The following is a 20,013-nucleotide window of genomic DNA, read 5'->3' on the forward strand; positions in this document are numbered from 1 at the left end:
AGGAGGCAGAGCCTGTGGCAGGAGACTCGCTTGTGAACCCAGGAGGCGGAGGTTGCAGTTAGCCGAGATAGTGCCACTGCACTCCAGCCTGGGCAACAGAGTAGGACTCCATCTCAAAAACAAAAACAAACAAACAGAAAAAACGTTATGGTCCAGTCTCACTGAAATTTTATATAATTTGATCAACATCTTCCCTTTCCCCAACCCTCCTCCTCCCCATTAACCTCTGGTAACCACCTTTCTGTTCTTTGTTTCTATGAGATCCACTTTTTAAGATTTCACATAGGAGATGACACAATATTTGTCTTTCTGTGCTTGGCTTATTTCACATAGCATAATATCCTCCAGTTCCATCCATGTTGTTTTGAATGATAGAATTTTCTTATTTTTTAAGGCCATATAGTATTCCATTGTGTATAGGTACTACATTTTCTTTATCCATTCATCTGTTGATGGACATTTGGGTTGCTTCCACATCTTGACTATTGTGAATAATACTAAAATGAACATGGGAGTGCAGATATCTCTTTGACATACTGATCTCAATTCCTTTGGATTTATACCCAGAAGTGGCATTGCTGTATCATACGGCAATTCTATTTTTAGTTTTTTGAGGAACCTTTATACTATTTTCCAAATGGTTATACGAATTCACCTTCCAATCAACAGTGTGCAGGGGTTCTCTTTTCACCATATTCTCACCAACGCTTATCACTCATCTTTTTGATAATAGACATTTTAACAGATGATACCTCATTGTGGTTTTACTTTGCATTTCCCTGATGACTATAGATGTTGAGCATTTTTTTTCTCATATCTGTTGGCAATTCACAACTCTTAAGAAATGTCTATCCAAATCCTTTGCCCATGTTTTTAAATTTAGAAAAAATGTTTAGAGACAGAGTTTTGCTCTGTTGCCCAGGCTGAAGTGTGATGGCACAATTACAGCTCATTGCAACCTCCAGCTTCCGGACTCAGGCGATCCTCCCACCTCAGCAACCTGAGTAGCTAGGACTACAGGTGTGCCCCACCACATCCTGCTAATTAAAAAATAATGTGTAGAGACAGGGGTCTTGCTTCGTTGCCCAGGCTGGTCTTGAACTCTTGCTTTGCCCATTTTTTAATCAGGTTGTTTTCTTGCGATTGAATTGTTTGATTTCCTTATATATTTTGGATATTAGTCCCTTGTCAGATGTATGTTTCCCAGTATTTTCTACCAATCTGTGAGCTGTCTCTTCACTCTGTTAATTGTTTCATTTGCTGTGCAAAAGCTTTTTAGTTTGATGCAATCTCATTTGTCTAATGTTGCTTTTGTCGCCTATGTCTGTGCTTTTGTTGCCTCTGATTTTTCTTGTTGCCAAGAAATCATTGTCCAGACCAATGCTGTGGATCTTTTTCCCTATTTTCTTGTAGTAGGTTTACAGTTTCAGGTCTTATGTTCAAGTTTATTTATTTTGAGTTGGTGAGAGATAGGGGTCTAGTTTCATTCCTCTGCATGTGGATATCCGGTTTTCCCAACACCATTTATTGAAAAGACTGTCCTTTCCCAATTGTATAGTCTTGGCGCCTTTGTTGAAAGTCAATTTATCATAAATACTTGGGTTTCTTTCTAGGCTTTCTATCATGTTCCATTGGTTGATATGTCTGTCTTTATGCCAGTATCTTGCTGTTTTGATTACAATAGCTTTATTTAATATACAGTTATCTCTTGGTATCCATAAGTGATTGGTTCCAAGATGTCCCACATATAATAAAATCCACAAATGCTCAATTTCCTGATATATAGTGGAATAGTATTTGTGTATGACCTATGCACATCCTCCTACACATTTTAAATCATCTCTAGATTATTTATAATACCTAATACAATGTAAATGTTATGTGAAGAGTTCTTATACTATATTGTTTAAAGGGAATAATAACAAGAAAAAAGTCTGTACATGTACAGTACAGACACTTTTTTGGTAATATTTTTGATCCACAGATGGTCAAATCCACAGGTGCAAAACCCATGGATGCAGAGGGCTGACTGTATGCTGAAATCAGGGAGTGTGATGCCTCACCCTTGTTCTTTTTACTCAAAGTTGCTTTGGCTATTAAGAGTTTTTCTGGTTCCATATGAATTTTAGGTTGTTATTTTTGTGAAAAATGACATTGGAATTTTGACAGGAATTTCATTGAATCTGTAGATCACTTTGGGTGGTATGGAAATTTTAATAGTACTAATTTTTCCAATGCATGAGCATGGGATATCTTTCCACATATTTGTGTTTTCTTCAATTTATTTCATCAATATTTTATAGTTTTTACTATACAGATCTTTCACCTACTTGGTTAAAGTTACTTCTAAACATTTTATTTTTTGATGCTATTATAAATAGGATTTTCTTAGTTTCTTTTTTAGATAGTTCATTGTTAGTATATAGAAATACTACTAATTTTTGCATATTTTGTAACCTGAAACTTTACTGAATTTGTTCATCAGTTCTAACAGATTTTGGTAGGGTCTTTATGGTTTTCTTTCATTCTCAAGTACACATAGAACACTCTCCATGATAGATCATGTTAGGCCACAAAATATGTCTTTACAAATTTAAGATTGAAATTATATTATTTTCTCTGACCACAATGGCATGAAAGTAGAAATCAACGACAGGAGGAACCTTAAAAAACTCATAAATATGTGGAAATTAAACAATATGTTCCTGTACAATCAATGAGTCAAATAAGAAATTCAAAAGGAAACTTTGAAATATGTTGAGATAAACAAGAACGGAATGGAATAAGAACGGAAACATAACATTCCAAAATTTATGGGATGCAGCAAAAGTAGTCGTAGGAGGGAAGTTTATAGCAATAAATGCCTGCAACGTAATAGAAGAAAGCTCTTAAATAAACAATCTAACATTACACCTCAAGGAACTAGAAAAAGAAGATCAAAGTAAGCCTAAACTTAGCAGAAGGAAGGAAATAACAAAGATTAAAGCAGAAATAAACAAAATAGAGATGAAAAAAATTAGAAAACATCAACAAAACTGAAAGTTTGTTTTTAAAAAAGATAAAATTGACAAACTGTTAGCCAGACTAACAAAGAAAAAAAGAGAGAAGACTCAAATAAACAAGATCAGAAATGAAAGAGAAGACGTAACAACTAATACCACAGAAATACAAAATATCATAAGATACTACTATGAACAACTATACACAAGTAAATTGGATAACCTAGAACAAATGGATGAATTCCTAGAAAAGTGCAACCTACCAAGACTAAATCAGAAGACATATAAAAGTTTTACAACAATGCCTGGCATTGTAGTAAGTGAATAATAAATGCTATAAGTTTTGTTAATATTTCTACCAGAATGTAAGCTTCATGGTGGCAGTTTTTTTTTCCACCTTCTCTGTTTGGTTCTCAGTGGCTAACACAGTGCATGTTCAATAAATATTTGTTGGGTGAATTAATTTATGTGACAGCTATCTATCTGAAAGTCTTAGGGGAACTGCTTATTAATTATGCCACTGCTTCTAATCACACTTGGCAGCTGCATGAGTAACTCAAGGTGAAATTTTTAGAGGCTTTCTTGAGAAATAATTCACATACCATATGCTCTCTCCATTCAAAGTGTTGAATTAAATGGCTTTTAGTATATTCAAAGACTTGTGCAAACATCACCATAATTAATTTTAGAACATTATCATCACCCCACAAAGAAACTCCATGCCCATCAGTAGTCACTCCCATTACCTGGCAAACCCTCTCTCCACCCCACCCCTAGGGCACCACCAACGACTTCCTGCCAATATAGATTTGCTTATTCTAAACATTTCTTATGCATAGACTCGTATAATAGATGGGTTTTGTGACTAGTTTCTTTCATTTAGAATAATATTTTCAAGGTTCATTATATGTTATAGAATGTATCAGTATTCCATTCATTTCCATTGTATGGATAGACCACCATTTGTTTATCCATTCATCAGCTGGTGGATATTGGAGCTGTTTCTACTTTTTGGCTATAACGCAACCATGAACATTCATATCCAAGTTTTTGTGTGAACATGTATTTTCATTTATCTTGGGTATATACCTAGGAGTAGAATTTATGGGTCATATAATAACTCTATGTTTAACTCTTTGAGAAAATGCCAGACAATCTTCCACAGAGGCTGTACCATTTAATATTCCCTTTAGGTTCCACTTTCTCCTCATCTTTGCCAATACTTGTTATTATCTCTTTTTTTTAAAAAAAAATTATAACCATCCTAGAGGGTATGAAGAGGTATCTCATGGTGGTTTGGGTTTGCATTTCTCTAACAATTATGCTGAACATCTTTTTCTTGTGCTGATTGGCTGTTTGTATATCTTCTCTGTAGAAATGTACATTCAGATCTTTTGCTTTGCCTGTTTTTAAATTGGGTTGTCTTTTTTATTGAGTTGTGTAAGAATTATATATTCTGGATACAAGTGCTTATCAAACATGGTTTGCAAACACTTTCACATCTTATTCTCTGGGTTGTCTTTTCATTTCCTTTGATTCATTAAAATTTTTAATTATGATTTAGTCAGTTTATCATTTTTTCTCTTATTGCTTATGCTTTTTGGTGTCCTATTTAAGAAAGTATTGCCTAATTCAAAGCTATGAAGACTTACATTTATGTTTCCTTTTAATAGTGCTATAATTTTAGCCTTACATTTGGATCTTCACTCCATTTTGAGTTAATTTTTGTATATAGTGTGAGGAAGGGGTCCAACCTCATTCTTTTGCATGTGAAGATACAGTTGTCTCAGCATTATTTGTTAAAAATACTCTGTTTTCCTCGTGGAAATGTCTGGGTGCCCTTGATGAAAATCTATCAAACATAAATGTAAGAGTTTATCCCTGGACCCTTCATTCTATTCCATTGAATTGATCTATATGTCTATCCTTATGTCAGTACCATACTGATTGTTGCAGGTTTGTAGTAAGTTTTGAAATTGGGAAGTGTGCATCCTCCAACTAATGTCTTTTTTAAGATTGTTTTGGCTATTCTGGAGCCCTTGCATTTCCGTATGAATTTTAAGATCATCATGTCAATTTTTGCAAAGAAGCCACTGAGATTTTGACAGGGATTGTGTTGAATCTATAGATTAGTTAGAGTAGTATTGCTATCTTAACAATATTGTCTCCTGCACACAATGAACATGGAATTTCTTTCCATTTACTTATGTTCTCTTCCATTTCTTTCAAAAATGTTTCATAGTTTTCAGTGTACATTCTTATACTTTCTTGGATACATTTATTCCTATTTTATTCTTTTGATGCAATGAAATCCTTTTCTTTTCTTTTTTGAGACAGGGTTTCACTCTGTTGCTCAGGCTGGAGTGTAGCGGTGCGATCATGACTCACTGCAGTCTCAACTGCCCAGGCTCAAGTGATCTTCCTGCCTCAACCTCCTGAGTAGCTGGGATCACAGGGTGTGTGCCACCATGCCCAGCTAATTTTTTTATTATTATTTGTGGAGATGGGGGTCTCACTATGCTGCTCAGGCTGTTCTCAAACTCCTGGGCTCAAGCAACAATCCCACCTTAGCCTCCCAAAGTGCTGAGATTACAGGCATGAGTCACCATGCCCAACCTGGAATCATTTTCTTAATTTCATTTTCAGATTGTTCATTGCTAGTGTGTAGAAACACAACTGATTTTTGTATATTTCTCCTGCAAATTGCTGAACTCTTTTATTTACTTTAATAATTATTTTGTGGATTCTTTAGGGTTGTCTATGTATATGATCAAGCTATCTTCAAATAGATATCATTTGAATTCTTCCTTTCCAAACTGGAGGCCTATTATTTCTTTTTCTTCCCTAATTGCCCTGTTGAGAACTTCCAGTACAGTGTTAGGTAGAAGTGGAGTGAGTGAACATCCTCCTCTTGTTCCTGATCTTAGCAGAAGAGTTTTAGTATTTCACCATTAAGTATGATATTATCCGTCGGGTCTCTATAGGTACCTTTTATCAGGTTGAGGAGTAAGGTGAACTTTATTTGAAACTAGAAGCCCCTCACCAAAGATGGAAACCTCAGGCCCACTTTTATTTTCTCTCCTCTGGTATGGCACAATTCTTCTGTTTCATATTCTCAAAACAGGGCAAGAATGTCTTAAGGGACAGACCTATACCTTATTCTGGATTTCAAACTGGGGAACATTTCACTTCAGATGGAAGTATTTTTGAAAGATAGCCTACTGAGAATTGTATAGATACTTAAGAATTCATTTGTAAAGCAAAAGATGGCAGGCTTTCTTTGAGCCCCAACTTTATTTAGCTTGATTAAGTCTGGGTTCTACCAGTATTCGTCATCTTTTCCGTAATCTCGTTGATGGGAGAATGGGAAATGGGAGACACATACAGGACTTTCTTACACATGATCCCTAGAGATGCAGTGGCATGTATGATAAGACTGCCTGGGTTCATTCAAATCCTTGCTCTGCCACTTACACATTTGACAAGTAATGTGTATGTATCTCAGTTTCCTCATTTTGAAAAATTAGGATGATAAAACTATAACAATAATAATACCTAACTCAGAATTGTTGTGAGAAATAAATGAATTGTTATATACAAAAAGTACTTAGAACAGTATAAAAATACTAAAAATAGTCCCAGCACCATTGTAAACTCCATTTATGTACTTGCAATTAGGCTATGTTGTTCAGTAACAACAACACAGGTTTAAGAGCCAGATAAATCCATGTTGAAATTCCTGCCCAACTGCTTTTACCAGCTGAATTTGGTATAAAAATACAAATGAACTGAATTTTGTTCTCCTCAAAATTCATATGTTGAGGCCCTAATCTCCAATGTGGTAGTATTTGGAGGTTAGACCTTTGAGAGGGCAACTGGGTTTGGGAGGTAATTGGGTTTGCCATGTGAGAAAACCAGGAAGAAGGCCTGCACCACACTGAGCACACTGGCACCGTAATCTCAATCTTGGACTTCTCAGTTTCCAGAACTGTGAGAAATAAATGTTTGTTGTTTAAGCCACTCAATCTGGGGTATTCTTGATATAGCAGCCTCAACAGGTTAAGAGACCAGCTATGCGGCCTCTGACGAATTAATCTCTCTGAGATTTATTTTTTCATACCTAATCGCGTACAGAACCTACTTTTCAGGGTTATTATAAGGCATGCATTAGATAATTCCTGTGAAATATCTAACTCAAGATAATTGTTGAACAAATGGCAACTATTATTGTTGTTATTTTATTTTTATTTTCTTGTTTTAAGGCCAATGAGGTCCTATCACTGAACTTCTTTTGATCATTTAACAATTCAGGCCTGGGGATGATAACAGCAAATGGCATAAGGGGCTTTTAGTTTTTTTAAAGTAATATATACTTGTGAAAAATTCAAATTTTACAAAAAGTGAAAAGTAAAAACCTGTTTTCACATGCATTTCCCCACCCATTTTACTTCCCCTTTCTCAGGGATAACAACAACGAAAAGAATTTGACTTATATCCATCCAGACCTTTTTCTATGCATATACATAAATGTGAATTATACATAAGAACACATACACATACATATATATTTCTACATAAATTATACCTTATTATATATTGTTTTATGATTTTCTAATTTTACTCGACAGTATATTTTTGATATCTTTCCATTTGAGCCCATAAAAATCTACCTCATTCTTCTTAATAGCAATTCAATAACCCAAGAGATGGAAGTATCACTGGTTTACTTTTTAAAAATCTTTAATAATTGCTGCCAAGATAATATCATAAGTCTCTAGTTGCAGTGCACTTTTTCTCTCAAAGCCTGTGTTTAACAATGTAGTATGTAAATGTGTAGTTTAAAGCAAATTCATAGTTTGCATGGATCATGAGTGTTTTGTTGAATTCTAGGTTATAGGGACAGAATGGAAAACTAAGTACTTAGGCAAAAAGGGACTGCTTTAGGTAGGTCAGAAGAAAAAACAAGTCACCTAAATTATTACCAGCTTTTGAATAATTTTTCCTGGTGGGTTCTAGTATCGAAAGAATAAATGAGAAAGAAGACTGAAATGGAAATCAGTAAGTTCAACAAAGCCTTGAAAAGCTTATTAAATACAAAGTAACTGCGGATCTGGTAGAAAAAGAGCACTGAAGTTACTACAATAATTAATCTTTTGTACGGAGAAGTTGCTATAATAATAATTCTTTTGGATGAGAAACTGGCCAAAATAATTGAGAAATGCCAAAAAAAAAAAGTAACCATGTAGTCAAATGATTACATTTACATAAATAAATTCACAAAAGAGAAATTAAAATTAATGCTTCCAGAATAAGCAAAATACATTGTGTCAATATCCAACAGGTCCAAACTGTCTGTGTGCTACTAATGGAAGTGTCAGAATTCTGAGCAAGTATTCACAAAGATCAAAAGTGTCATAACACTGAAGCCATGTGATTATAAGAGAAGAAAATCTGTATAGATGGAATCGTGTGTATAGATGGAAATGTCACTCACTGTAGTATCTGAGCAGGAGGTTGTAATCAAAGCAGTTAGCAATTAGAAAGTACAGGGCCCTAACTCCCACAGAATTTTTGGTACAAGCAGCTCTGACAGCACACAGAACTGTTGTAAGATACTTCGTGAGAAAGCTTTGTCAGTGGTAATGCCTGCTTTAATGACATCTGGAAACAGCTGTTTTTCTCCAAAAGGCAGCAATATGTCTAAGCCTGCCAAATACAGATAATAAGGTGCTTACCTATCATTAACAAAATTATGCTTTCCTTATTGACAAAAAAGATCTGTTCACATAGTGAGGAGAATACATTACAGAATTAGCGAAGAACTAACAATTGAAAAGTATCACACAGATGGCTGCCAAGCAGTGCTTTCCAGCCCAAAATCTGCAACCCTCTAAGGTGGCTACAATTATCCTGAGGTTCACCATGAGTTTTTTTTTTTTTTAATATCTCAAAACAAAATTATATATGAGGTACTTTAAATACAAACATATATGCCATAGAGCATTTCGAAGAAAGGGGAAAGATGGCATGAAAACAAGCTAACAATAGCAGGACATTATAAACTTCCACAAGGTTGGGAGCCACCAATAGTAAGATTCAGTAGCAATTTTTGTGAATTCAGAGCATTATGCCAGCGTACGTTGTCAAAATGTCTGAAATTTTATTTTAATGTCAGCAACAAAATTATCCATTCATTGAAGAAATATTTATTGAGGGAATACTATATGTCAGGTACCAATACACAAATTGCCTGCCAGAAAGTTTGTGTCCTCAATGTATAGGAATGCTGGTTTTCCTGAGCCCTTCTAATAACATCTTAAAAATGATATTTAGCGGCCCCGCCGACCCACGGCCCACGGCCCACGACCCACCGACCCACCGACCCACCCACCCACGAATCGGCCCGGCCCTTGCGTTCACCATATCTGGCTCCTCCAGCGTCGCCGCTATGAAGAAAGTGGTTCAACAGCTCCAGCTGGAGGCCGGGCTCAACAGCGTAAAAGTTTCCCAGGCAGCTGCAGACTTGAAACAATTCTGTCTGCAGAATGCTCAACATGACCCTCTGCTGACTGGAGTATCTTCAAGTACAAATCCCTTCAGACCCCAGAAAGTCTGTTCCTTTTTGTAGTAAAATGAATCTTTCAAAGGTTTCCCAAACCACTTCTTATGATCCAGTGAATATTTAAGAGAGACACTTTTGAAGCCTGTACAAAAACTTGTCCCTGTAACACATGTGCCATGATATACAAAATTCTACTTTTGTCAGTCTTTAACATCTACCTCTGAATTTTCATGAATTTCTATTTCACAAGGGTAATTGTTTTATATACACTGGCAGCAGCATACAATAAAACTTAGTGTGCAAGTTTAAAAAAATGATGTTTAGCAATATCATATTAGTGAAAAATAGTCTTATTGTGGTTTATTATTTCTTTGAATACTAGTGAGATTTGACACTTTTTCATGTTTATTGATTATATGACCATATGTAGTTCCTTTTTAAATAATCTACTCATAGCCTATGTGCACTTTTTTTTTTTAACTCATCCATGTTTCTGTTTATATATAGGATAACAAATTCAGGAACAATGGGAAAGTAACATATAAAACCTTAATAGGAAATACAATAGAGATTTCAAAACACTACTATTTGACTTTTTATGCAAAACTTCAATATTCCAATATTTTTTCTCACTTGCTGCATAAAGCGCACAACTTGAAATGCTAAATAATTGTGTTACTGTATGTATGACCTTGTTTATTATCTATCATAGACATCAAGATGATCATAGTTAATACCAATTTAAGCTTTACAGAATACTGTTTTAGGCCCAATATTGATCAGAGAATCTTGTATTTATGGCATCAGGTTATAAAGATCTATTCAAAACCATTTTTGTCAAAATTTAAACACTGGAACAAAAGTCAAGTTGTTTCTAAATGAGACACAAAATAATTCTTGCTAATACTACAAATTTTGTCCCATGGATAATACTATTGTTTTTAAAAAAAAATTATTTCAATTTTTATTTTAGATTCAGGAACACATGGGCAGGCTTGTTAGCTGGGTATACTGTGTGATGCTGAGGTTTGGGGTATGGATGGTCCCATCACCCAGGTAGTGAGCAGAGTACCCAGTAGGTAGTTTTTCAGCTCTTGGTCCCCACCCTCCCTCTCCAGTGTCTATTGTTCCCATGTGTCCTCAGGCATTACTATTTTCAAGTTTTTTTTCTTTACATGAAACTACTGAAAGCAAAAGTATGTCATGTTTACAGGTTACTCTATACATTTATCATTATATTAATAAATGTCTTAAGTAATTAAGTAGTATATTAAGGCCATAAACCAAGTCATTATTTCATATCAAAGGACTATTGTTATTCAATCATCTAGAAAATTCATTTTAGGCCGAGTGCAGCGGCTCATGCTTGTAATCCCAGCACTTTGGGAGGCCGAGGTGGGCAGATCATCAAGTCAGGAGTTCGAGACCATCCTGACCAACATGGTGAAACCCCGTCTCTACTAAAAATACAAAAATTAGCCAGGCGTGGTGGCGTGTGCCTGTAATCCCAGCTACTCAGGAGGCTGAGACAGGAGAATCACTTGAATCTGGGAGGCGGAGGGTGCAGTGAGCTGAGATTGCACCACTGCACTCCAGCCTGGGCGACAGAGTGAGACTCTGTCTCAAAACAAAAGAAAATTCATTTTAATGTATGCCCATTTTTTTAATGGTATTTTAGTTATTGATTCTAAAAGGCTCTTTATATATTACTTTGTCATCTGTCTGACATTATTACCCCCTAGTGGATGCCTGAAATGGGAAATAGTACTGTACCTTGTATATACTATGTTTTTTCCCATACATACATATCTACGATAAAGTTTAATTTATAAATTAGGCACTATAGAGATTAATAACAATAGAACAATTATAACAATATATTTTAATAAAAGTTATTTTTTTCTTTACTGAGAATATTTAGCTTTTATTTATTTATTTATTTCTGTTTTTTAAAAATGAGACAGGGTCTCGCTCTGTCGCCAGGAATGAGGTGGCATGATCTCAGCTTACTGCAGCCTCGACCTCCCAGGCTCAAGCAATCCTCCCACCTCAGCCCCACAAGCTGCTGGGACTACAGGCCTGTGCCACTATGCCTGACTACTTTTTGTATTTTTCGTAGAGACGAGGTTTCACCATGTGGCCTAGGTTGGTCTCAAACTCATGAACTCAAGCGATCCACCTGCCTTGTCCTCCCAAAGTGTTGGGATTACAGGCGTGAGCCACCGTGCCTGGCCTACATTTTCATTGAAAGGAAGCACTTTACAGCTTTTCTTTGGCATGTCCGAATTTCCAGCCTCACTACTCTTGCAGTCTGGGGCACTTATTAAGTAAAATAAGAGTTACTTGAACACAAGCACTGTGATACCACAACAGTCGATCTGATAACTGAGATGGCTACTAACTGACTAATGGGTGAGTAGTTTAGACTGCATGGTTACCCTGACAAAGGGAAGATTCATGTCTCAGGGGACAGAGCAGGATGGTGCAAGATTTCATCACCCTACTTAAAATCGTCCATAATTTAAAACTTATGAATTGTTTATTTCTGAAATTTTCCATTTAATATTTTCAGACCACAGTTGGCTGTGGGTAATTGAAACCACTGAAAGTGAAACCATGTATAAAGGGGGATTACTATATATTTGAGTAAGAGCTTCTAGAGACTGCTAAATTTGCTCCGTAACTATCAGAGTGGAAGTCAACTAATGCTGTCAAATATTTTTATAAGGCCTGTGAGTATTCTGGAATTATTTTGATGCTGTTCACTTCTCCTGTTTCTGTATTAAATCTAATTTTATGTACACAAAACCAGATTATGTTACAGTCAAACAGATTCCAGGAATGTTCCACAAACAATATTGTTCAGTAGTCAATAGAGGACAAATTGGACTATAATCTTGCCAGTGACTTCAAACAAAGTGAAACAAAACATAAAAAACTAAAACATGTTACTATAGTTGCCGCCATCAACTTCCTCATCATTCTTGAAGTTGGTATTAATAGCAGCATCTTTGGAATATTTCAGCACTTTTTCAGTATTACATTTATGTAGAAAGGTCTGTGCTGGCATTTAAGCCAAACTCTATCACCCTGCTTTAAAAAGTCTTAGCAGGCATGCACAATTACATCTTGGAGCTTTATGGATATGACAGCAATATTGACCTTTTCACAAGAAATGGCAAAAGCTAATTTGAGGCAAAATCAGTGCTGCTCAGAAACTTGAGCCATCATCCCTGATGACATATAAGTATTAAAATCTCCATAGAATTATTTTCTTTCTGTGATACAGGGTCAACAAACAATTGCTGAATGCCTAATATGTGCCAGATGCTTTTCCATACAACCTTTTCCAATCCTCACCACTCATCTATAACATAGGTATCTTCATTTCCATATGAGGAAATTGTAACTCAGAGAGGTTATACGATTTGTTCATGGTCACACTAGTAACTATAAAGTGGCAGAGATGGGACCTGAAGCCAAATTTTCCAGTTCTGAAAATCTAGCGTTCTTTTGCTTGTACCACAGTTACCCTCTTCAGCAAGACTGGATGAGACAGTGTGGATGCCCCAGGCAGGCTTATGTTCTGGTGCCTCTTCACCTGAATATATTTAAAATATTTGGTCAACATTTACTTAATGAGAGTAGGGAGAGACTGAGTTTCTATTTTAAATAGTGTATGCCTTTTTCCTTATGTTTGAAATAAAAAATTCACTGCCCACACTTATAACAATAATAGCTGTCGTTTATTGAGTGTTTACCATATGTCAGGAACTATGCTAACCACTTTACATGCATTATCTCATTTAATCCTAGGAGGTGAGCATTGTTATCATCATCATCATCATCACCACCACCACCACCACCACCATCATCCCCGTTTAATATGTGAGGCCCAAAGTTTAAGTCACTTAGCCAAGATCACACAGCTAGTAAGTGGTGGAGCCAGGATTTAATCTCTGGTAGGCTCACATCTGAGCCTATGAGCTTAACCACTATGTTGCGTGTATGTGTGTGTGTGTGTGTGTGTGTTTTGCCTTCAACTACAGCAAAAAATCCTAAATTGGCATTTTAGATTACTTATTTATTACTTTCATTTCTTTTGTTTGTCACTCAAAACTAAATATAATGGCAGTAACTTACAGGGATAATTATAAAATCAGGTAACTTACCGGTATATAGTTATAAACTCACATTCAGGCCAGGTGTGGTGGCTCACGCCTGTAATCCCAGCACTTTGGGAAGCTGAGGCGGGCAGATCACCTGAGGTGGGGAGTTCGAGACCAGCCTGACCAACATGGAGAAACCCCGTCTCTACTAAAACTACAAAATTAACCGGGTGTGGTGGCGCATGCCTGTAATCCCAACTACTCGGGAGGCTGAGGCAGGAGAATCGCTTGAACCCAGGAGGCAGAGGTTGTAGTGAGCCAAGATCGCGCCATTGCACTCCAGCCTAGGCAACAAGAGCGAAACTCCATCTCCAAAAAAATAATAGTAATAATAAATAAATAAATAAATAAATAAATAAATAAATCACATTCAAAAGACCTTAGAATTTCCCCCCCCTCTTTTTTTTTCTTTTTGACAACAAACCATTTCCCACTTTTCTGTAGTTTTTATTTTGTCCTCAGTGTCCTTTTGCAATTCTCCAAACCAGGTAACTTTGGGGAATGTATAGTAAAGGATTTAAAATTTGGATAAGGAAATTAACTCTTCGTTCTTGATAAAGAGCATTGCAACATGCAGTATTTTGTTTCTCAATATCAGGTGATCGTGGAGAGTTGCTTACTTTCAGCAACTCCCAGCTTGCTAATCTCACCGTTGGTGGCACACCCTTTAACTTGCACACACTTGTCAAGAAAATGGTGTGGTTGGCACCAGTGAGGACTGGCTTGCTTTTGCTTTTAATTTTTTACTCAAAGGTCCCAGCCTCCTTAGGTGAAAGAAGTGGCCAATTTTCATTTCACCAATTACTTTAGGAAGTACTGGCAGAAACCCAAGGTATGCAGCACCATATTTATGTTTTATTCCAGGGATTTTTAAACATCCCTTTTAAATTGGCACCCAGGCAGTTCCCTGGCTGACCCATTGCTTAATTCTCCTCTCTGTCTCAGGAAGGCTATGGAGGAATTGATGGGTCTAATTAGGTATGCAGAACTAGAGAGTTGATGAAGAAGAAGGATATGGTTTGGATACATGTATATTGATTCAAATATTAAAGGACAATTTTCTGTGAGTTTCAGCTGACCCTGAAAACCCATTGAGTGGATTTACCTCCCCTGCCATTTGTAAACAGGCGAAACCCGATTATAATGAATATCAGAGGGCAGCTGGAGCCTGTAGGTTGACTACTGATGTTAAGGGCTGTGTAATTACAATGCAATTTTATTACCAGGCATTTCATACATATAATTATAATGAGGTTTAGATAATTTAGAAAAACAGCTGATCATAAGCAGTGTCAGGCCATCTACAATCTGAGCTTCACCTTTGTGTTAATTAAAGCAAAATCTTCAAGTAGAACTGGAAATGAAGGGGTCACACCCAGTGAAATGTCTCTCCCACCCTGGCTTCTTGTCTGTCCACTCATTGTTTGTACTTCTGTGGAAAACTCAAAATTTCACTGCCTGGTACTTCTGTGTTCAAAGATCACTCTTCTTCCCTTCTCCATTCTTTGTGGGTAAAAGTCTGCTTTAGGTCTTCTTTTTTCTCGAATTTCTTATTGTGTTAGAATACATGAAAGATAAAATGTACCATCTTAACTTTTTACATTTATAGTTCAGTGGTATTAAACACATCATAATGTTGAACAACCATCACCACCATCCATCTCCATAACGCTTTTCATCTTGTACAACTGAAACTTTGTACCCATTAAACAATAACTCCCCATTCTTGCCTTCCCTCGGTCCCTGGCAATCACTGTTCTGTTTTCTGTCTCCGTGATTTTGACTATTCTAAGGACCTCATATAGGTAGAATCATACAGTATTTGTCTTTTTGCGACTGGCTTATTTCACTTAGCATAATGTCCTCAAGTTTCACCCATGCTGTAGCATATTGCAGAGTTTCCTTCCTTGTTAAGGCTGAATAATGTTTCATTGTATGTATATACCACATTTTGCTTATCCATTCATCTGTTGATGGACACTTGAGTTGCTTCCTGTTTTAGCTATTATGAATAACGCTGCTATGAAAATAAGTGTACAAATATCTCTTCAAGACACTGTTTTCAATTCATTTGGGTATATACCCATAAGCAAAATTGATGGATCATATAATTCTATTTTTTATTTTTTTAGGAACTGCCATACTGTTTCCCACCAACTGTACATGAGGGTTCAATTTTCTCTACATCTTCACCAATACTTGTTATTTTCTGTTTATTGATAGTAACCATCCTATGCTTTGGGTCTTAATAAGATGTCTCTGACTAGGATTGAGATTTTCAAATCAAGTGTAGAAAGTGGGGGCAGTTTTGTGTCTTTATACCTGAAAAAACAAACTCTTCTTCAAATGCTGAAGAAAAATATAGTGATGACATTTTAGAATTTCAAATGAGCACGAGTAGTCTAAAAATGGAACAGAATGTTTGAAATGGAAACTGCCCCAGAAAACTTGAATAATTAGAGCTATAATGTATTTTGAGCACCTACTATGTGACAGACACCAGGAAAAGCACTTCCCACATATATTATCTCATTTAATCCTTTCAATAACTCTTTTAAGAAATGGGTCTTAGAGTCCCTATCTTTGCAGATGAGGAAACTAAGGTGTAGACAGGTTTAAACTACTTGCCCAAGGTCACATAGCAATTAAATGGCAGAGCTGGAATTCAGATCCAGGAATGACTAACTCTAGAGGCTTTTCACTTATCCACCCAGAGGACCTGCCATTTCCTTAGACATTTATAGGCTCTAAAATAATTTCTTTGTGGAAGGAATTCAAAGGCAAGAGAGTCAAATCAATATTTCCATCTGTGTATAATCTGCATGATTTTTGACATATCCAAGAATAACATAAATTACAGGAAGGGTATTTGGGCATTCTCTCTCTCATTCCCTGGGGGTGGGGGTGGCAGCCTTCCCTACCTCAGGTTCATCCCATAAGCCTATCCAGGGTCCATGGTTGGCCAACCAAGTTGATCTCTGGAAAGTGACTTGGCGTGGCTCTTCCTACGTTAATTTCATCAAAGCAATAATAATCATGAAATCATGGGCTGGATATTAGATGTTTTTTGTTTTTAGTTTTTCTTTTTTTTTTTTTTTTTTTTTTTGAGACCTGCTCTGTCGCCTGCCTGGGTTCACTGCAACCTCCGCCTCCCAGGATCAAGCAATTCTCCTGCCTCAGCCTCCTGAGTAGCTGGGACTACAGAAACATGCGACCACACGTGGCTAATTTTTTATTTTTATTTTTATTTTTAGTAGAGACAGGGTTTCACCATGTTGACCGGGCTGGCCTTGAACTCCTGATCTCAGATGATCCACTTATCTCGGCCTCTCTAAGTGACTTTCTAACCTTGACATGCAATGAAACACCTAACCTCTAAAAACAGCTCAAAAAGGTTGAGACTGGTTTAGGCAGGATGGTAATTTGCCAATCCTTGCTCACTTTCTCCTTCTGCAGTCTCCAGTCTTTGCTTAACTGTCCTCCATTTTTGAGAGATTTTTCATAGCTTTTCAGAAGAAACGGGCACTTCCAAGAGAGCAACCTGCTTTTATTTCTGCAGCTACTGATCTTCATCATCCAACTTAGGTGTTACATCCTTAGAAATGAGGCTCTCTCTGACCTTTCTCTGACCACCTAATCCAAAGTAATCCCCCATAAAGTTTCCCTGTTTTATTTTTCTTGTAGAACTAGGTTATCACGATTTGAAATCATCTTATATGTTTGTTGACTTGCATGCTGCTAGTCTCCCCACTAAACAAGCTCCGGGAGGTTCATGGCATCTAGCATAATGCCTCGCATGTATTAAACACTCAAAGAGTATTTGTCAAATGAATGTACATGATGAATTAGGGATTCTAAAATTGGGATAGGGCTTTGGAGCTGATGAAATAGAGGAAACACAAGGAAAGCTGAACTTGGGTGATGCAAATTTATCCAACTATGGTAAAGTGGAAACTGATATGGTAAAGTACAATACTGTCTGAGGTTCTTACATCACTCATTCTTTCTTGAGCACATACTATATTCAGGGCATTGTGCTAAACTGTCAGTGGTGGGCTGCTATAGAGCTCTGGGACCTATGCCATAGGCAACCCCTAGTTTGATTCATTTATCTCATGTTTATTGAGTGACTACTACATGTGAAGCACCATTCTATGCTGGATATCATAGTAATCAGGACAAAGTTCCTGCCCCGTAGTGAGGAATGTATGTGTCAAATCATAATCAGACATGGTATTTTTTCTAGATGGCATTTCCTAGTGATCGTTTGACTTTCCAGCAAATTCAGATCTTTGCTCCCAAGGTGATCTTGGAATCATTTCTCCACCACCCTCCCCCTGCCCACTGTTACTTTTATATTGATACCAGCTACCAATTATTGGGTATGCACAGTGTTAGGCACTGTGCTGAGGGCTTTACATTCATTATATGATTGAATCTTCCCAATAACCTCACGAAGAAGGTACTATCATTACCCCCATTTTACAAGGCTGAAATTAAATGATGTGTCTAATATCATGTAGTTGTTATGTGGTAGAATGGATTCAAAGCTGGACCAAGTGTCCCCTAGAGTTGTGCAATGCAGTCACCATCCAGAGTCAGTGTCCTTAACCATGAGTGTGCAATGGTGCCTCTTATATATTACATATGCCCTCCCTTCACTTAGGCAATCTGATTCTGCAGACTCTGGCAACCCAGACACTCTCAGGTTATAGGGTTTGCCCAAGGAGCTGGCAATGAAGCAGGCAGAAATGTTCTAAGGTCTGACTCTGTGGTCCAGAACATGAGGCATCAGCAACTATATGTTATGACACAGTTGTTACAGTTCATTACATCCTAGGAATAACACTGTCCTCAGTAAAGATCAAATTATTGAAGATGTAGTTCATAATGGAAACTATATATCTGGACTTCTTTCATTTGAAAGCGATTAAACACAAGGAAGTTAAAGAAAAGCTGAGGAAAACAACTAGTGCATTTGTAGAGAAAATATTAAAAACATATCTCAATACAGGCAATCTAGATTAAGACAATAAATATATTTGTGCTATCAGTTTTATCATAATACATCCTTTAGGTTCAATATAGAACTAAAGCTATCAAATATGGTTCTTTTTCACACTGATTTCTGTAATTTACTAACATATATTCATTTGTTTTATGCCTTTTTTTTTTTTTTTTTTGAGACGGAGTCTCGCTCTGTCACCCAGGCTGGAGTGCAGTGGCCGGATCTCAGCTCACTGCAAGCTCCGCCTCCCGGGTTCACGCCATTCTCCTGCCTCAGCCTCCCGAGTAGCTGGGACTACAGGCGCCCGCCACCTCGCCCGGCTAAGTTTTTGTATTTTTTAGTAGAGACGGGGTTTCACCGTGTTAGCCAGGATGGTCTCGATCTCCTGACCTCGTGATCCGCCCGTCTCGGCCTCCCAAAGTGCTGGGATTACAGGCTTGAGCCACCGCGCCCGGCCTTTTATGCCTTTTCAAAGCAATTTTTCTTACCTTATTTAATTCTTGTGTCATAAAAATCTTGTAAGGTAGAGGGAAGGTATTATCTTTGTTTTTAAAAAGTATAAATTTAAGGTACAAAGTGAGCAAGTAAGTGACCAACAACACCGAATTAGAATTGTAGCCATGAAATTTGGTCCACACAACCAGGGTGCAAAAATATCACATTTCTTTCTTTTTTTGGCAATGATTTATTGAATATGGCACCAAAAGCACAAACAACAAAAGAAAAAAGAGGTAAGCTGGACATTATGAAAATTCAAAACTTTTGTATATCAAAGAATACCAACAGAGTGATAAGGCAATCCATGAAATAAAAAGAAACATTTTAAAATATTATATCTGATAAGGAATTGATATCCATAATATATAAGGAACTCCTACCACACAACAACAAAAGCAAACAATCTGATTTTATTTTATTTTATTATACTTTAAGTTCTGGGGTACATGTGCAGAACGTGCAGGTTTGTTACATAGGTAGACACGTGCCACGGTGGTTTGCTGTACCCATAAACCTGTTACCTACATTAGGTATTTCTCCTAATGCTATCCCTCCCCCCGGCCCCCGCCCCCCGAGAGGCCCCAGTGTGTGATGAGCCCTGCCCCTCCATGTCCATGTGTTCTCATTGTTCAACTCTCACTTATGAGTGAGAACATGCAGTGCTTCCTTTTCTGTTTTTGTGTTAGTTTACTGAGAATGATGACTTCCAGCTTCATCCATGACCCTGCAAAGGACATGAAATCCTCCTTTTTTATGGTTGCATAGTATTCCATGGTG

General features: G+C 37.0%; 1 long non-coding RNA gene and 1 pseudogene across 2 annotated transcripts in view; both read left to right on the plus strand.

The window, feature by feature from the left end:
* LOC108583674 overlaps window positions 1-20,013 on the plus strand; it is a 107,694-nt gene that overhangs the window by 83,391 nt on the left and 4,290 nt on the right. The gene's annotated exons all lie outside the window — the stretch shown is intronic.
* LOC108583683 lies at window positions 9,268-9,741 on the plus strand (annotated as a pseudogene). The gene has a single exon (XR_004180622.1). The product of XR_004180622.1 is annotated as a guanine nucleotide-binding protein G(I)/G(S)/G(O) subunit gamma-5 pseudogene (transcript).

Source organism: Papio anubis, chromosome X (assembly GCF_008728515.1).
Source record: "Papio anubis isolate 15944 chromosome X, Panubis1.0, whole genome shotgun sequence".
Lineage (NCBI taxonomy): Eukaryota > Metazoa > Chordata > Mammalia > Primates > Cercopithecidae > Papio > Papio anubis.